Source organism: Oryctolagus cuniculus, chromosome 9 (assembly GCF_964237555.1).
Source record: "Oryctolagus cuniculus chromosome 9, mOryCun1.1, whole genome shotgun sequence".
NCBI classification, from domain to species: Eukaryota; Metazoa; Chordata; class Mammalia; order Lagomorpha; family Leporidae; genus Oryctolagus; species Oryctolagus cuniculus.
Window position 1 is genome coordinate 56,235,597 of NC_091440.1, and position 4,188 is coordinate 56,239,784.

At 38.3% G+C, this 4,188-nt stretch overlaps 1 pseudogene; it reads right to left on the reverse strand.

Annotated features, from left to right (window-relative positions):
• Nucleotides 1-2,353: 2,353 nt before the first annotated feature.
• LOC100356807 (F-actin-capping protein subunit alpha-1-like) lies at nt 2,354-3,418 on the reverse strand (annotated as a pseudogene).
• Nucleotides 3,419-4,188: the final 770 nt, after the last annotated feature.

The window sequence follows — 4,188 nt, forward strand, 5'->3', positions numbered from 1 at the left end:
TACCATCTCCCTCCATCTCTGTCCCATTGCTTCTCGAGTAAACTTAAATAAATAAAAGAAAATAACTTTTAATCTCAGGATGTTCAGCAGCTCTCTGGATTATGCTGGCAGGAATAGTTTTGTTGAGAAAGACATAGAACAAGTGCTCCAGTTAATAAGGGATAAGGAGTATGACCAAGAATAGCATAAAGAACAGAAATATGTAAATGGATCATCTGTTATTCTCTGCTGACAATTATCTCAGGTTTCTGAAAAGGAAGATAAGACAAATACTGCTGAAGAAGTGGAGGACTACAAGAGAGCCCCCTTCTCTAGTCTCAGCCTTGCAGTCCATGAGATGAATGTGGGTACAATCATGCAGGAGGCTTTCTTCCATATCACTGGAGCTTCAGAGTGGAGAAGGACAAAGGATCATTTGAGGGAAATCTGAAGACATAGGCAGTGCTGTGAATATCCAGCCGTCTCACAAAAATATACAATTTTTCTATTTTTCTTAAATCAATGGATCCATGTTACATTTGGGGTGATGATGTGTCCAGTTGAAAACACTGTATTCCCTAATCTCCCTAACATAATGGAGCTGTGTTGTGACACTGCCCTGGCCAATTAAGTATAAGGGGAAGTTAGCAGTACTTCCAGCAAAAACTTCCCTTGTATCTACTGTAGAGTAACAGTGTTTTTGTTGTGGTTGTTGTTCTTACTATTTGTTGAATTATTTACTTAGTGGAGGGTAAACCTTATAAAATAAATTGAAAGTATATCATTGCAAAAATCAAAAGAAAGAATAAGAAAGAAAGGAGGATGTACGGTGGGGGCGTGAGTAGGAGAGAGGGTAGGCTATGAAGTATCACTATGACCCAAAATCTGTATATTTGAAATACAGAAAATTTGTTCACCTATTTTTAGAACAAAACAGGTATATTTCTATTGGACTACCTGATACAGAAGATAGTGTGGATTGGATGGATAGTATGAATAACATAAAATACAAATATCTTTTATTTGAAATAAATAATAATGCTTACATAGCTCAGTGCATCACTTGGAAAAAAACTCTTGCATGACTGTATTTCTGAGTAAAAATAATGCTGAAGCACAGACACCTTTCTTCTTTTACATGCATTTGGAGACAGGTAGGAAGACACTACTTGGTTTCTTAAAAAACTGACCTTCCCTTAAGGCCTGGTCATAGCAGTGTAAACAATGTAAATGAATCCACCATTATCAGTTGTCATATCATATCTATGTCACCTGTGTATTCTGAGATCAATCACACACCTGCCAATACACCTGGGCAGGGCTGCTAGATCACAGTTACATTTGTGTTCTTGGCAGGCCAGACTGAGGAATAGTAATTTGAAACAAGTATTGCATCCTATTTAGAAGAAGTCACTAGTGTTCCCTGGAATAACAAGTTACAATAGAAAGATACTGCCTGGAAGTTATCCTTTTCACTTTGGTTCATTTTTCATGTTTGTGAATTACATAGTTGATTCATTTGCTTATAGTACAATCCTGCCACAAAGTATTAAAGCACAAGATAACTACCATTCCTTCAGCATCTGCATTTTTCAAGTCTTATACTCTATTATATCACAGTACGTCAGCAGTTCTTGAATTAAAAAAAATCATAAATGGGTAAATCTGTTCTAAAAATGCAGATGTCTATAACTACAATGGGACTAGCTGGAAAGGAGACAATGAGCAAAGGGGAAACAAAGGAAACACGTTCATGTGCAGGGAACGTGGTTCCAGTCTTTGGATTTAAAAACAAGTTCCCCAGAAAAGCTGGCTCTAACGGAATTTCCAGAAAACCTCCTTTGCCCCTCAAAAAGGACCTGAAAAGCCCCAATTCACACTTTTGCAAACTACCGTGAGATGCTATAAATGATCAATGCAGTCAGAAAGAGGACAAGTGTGTCTTCCGTTTAACTAGAGTTTGTAGCATAGCCTCTTTAGCTGTTGGTGGATCTGTAAAACTACTAAAGGAACAAAAGTGTTCTGAAGGACAAGGGTAAACAGTACTGAACATATTATCTGTCTAAATCAGTAACGGGGCTTCATGGCTAAGGACATTTTCTAAACAGTAAAATGACTTCAGGCTAGATTTCTCTCTCCAACATTAAATGTAGGGGGAAAAAGAGATTTACAAGTAGATACAGTGATAACAGAAAATTACAAGGCAGAGAACACAAAAGAAATTAAGGCAATGCTATAGGTTCAACAGAACTTCAAAACCTGTTAAATTTGAAAGCCCTAGCAAAATATCACTCCTGTTTATAAACCACTTATTTATCATATGACCACACATCGAATCCTTTTTGTTCTACATACTGAAGAATCCAGTCAGCCTTTAATAATTCTGCATTTCTTAGCCGATCTTGTAGCTGAGTATCTTGTTCCAGTCGATTTTGTTGCGGGTAACTGGAATTTGCTGGCGTAAGGTCTTGAGTGTTGCGTCTGACATGGTTTGATAGTTTTCACTAATTGCTGTCTTATATTCATTTCTGCATTCTCTATGATTTTATAAACTCCTTGGCAGTTCGTATTTCATTCAACACAGTTATTGAGTCTTGTACATCTTTATGACTAACCCATTGAACATCGCCGTCTTTGTAATAGTGAACCTGAATCTTAAGCACTCCAACCACTTGGGCTATTGATGGTGCGATGGTGAATTTCCACTATGATTTACAATGACCATTCCAGAAGTTTTTAGGCTGAAAGTGATGGCTTTCAATACATGCAATTATAGTCTGCTGCCCATCTATATTTTTTAGCACACACAACACAGAAGCCATTGGAATAATGATCTTTCTTCAAGCACTGTCACAGGATTCTCTCCAAGACTTCTAGCCTCCATCTACTTCCTCTGGCTGGGGATCACTTGCTTCTTTCCATAAGTGATCAAACTTAAAGGAAATTTTGTTTCATGGATCTAAAAATCTGCTATTACGCAGGTCACCATGCTCTGTAATTAAGACCTGATCTTCATATCCTTCTGTCTTCACAGGCATGAACTGATCCATGTTATACTGGGCAAATGCATGTGCTGCCCTTTCCCTGAGGAGATTGTCATTATTAAGTAGTAGCTGGACATCATTGAATACTTCACTAAATTCTCCTGGGGGTGCATGAGTGATGAATTCAGCAGTTATACATACCTTCTCCTCATCGGACACCTGATCCTCAAAGTCGGCCATCTTGGGATGCTCTGGCCCAGCCCGGCTGTGGGCACCAGACCAAAAATTATATTTAAAAATAAAATGAGGGTCTGGTGCTGTGGCATAGCTGGTAAAGCCTCTGGCTGCATTGCTGGCATCGCAAATGGGTGCCAGTTGGTGTCCCGGCTGCTCTACTTCTAATCCAGCTCTCTGCTGTGGCCTGGGGAAGCAGTAGAAGATGGCCCAAGTCCTTGGGCCCCTGCACATGCGTGGAAGACCCAGAAGAAGCTCCTGGCTCCTGGCTCCTGGCTCCTGGCTTTGGAATGGTGCAGCTCTGGCCATTGTGGTCATCTGGGGGGGGGGGTGAACCAGCAGATGAAAGACCTCTTTCTCTCTGCTTCTGCTCTCTTTGTGTAACTCTGACTTTCAAAGAAATAAATGCATCTTTTAAAGAAATGAAATAAGATGTCACAGCAGCACTACAGAAGACTGTAAATAAATTTCCTTTTCATCAAAAGAGAATAAAATCATCTCCCAAAGGCGCCACATCCCAATTGTTATCATGCTTGGAATAATAGGGCTTCAATATGACTTTGTGGTCATACAAATATTCAGTCAACAGTTGATGACAAAATGCAAGCAGTTGTCTAAAATCTGTACAGAACAGGGTAGGTTTGAGTGTCTGTTTTCTTCCACAGTTTCTGATTTAGATGCAACAGAAAAAACAAAGTGAATAGTATTTAATCAAGTGACTTAGCTGCCAAGGGAGAAAACAAAATAAGTCTGAGGAGAAAGAAGTATATTAATATTAACATAATTTAAATAAGTTTAAATTGGGAAACAAATAACAATAAAGTTACAAAATAAATCCAGAATCACCAAATAAATCCAGGTTCTGCATTTTGCAAAAAAAAAAAAAAAAAAAAAACACACACACACACAAAAGAAATGAAAGTCTGATGATTCCCAATGAATACAAATAATAAACCATAGAATGCAAATGCAAAATATTAAAATCTGAAGT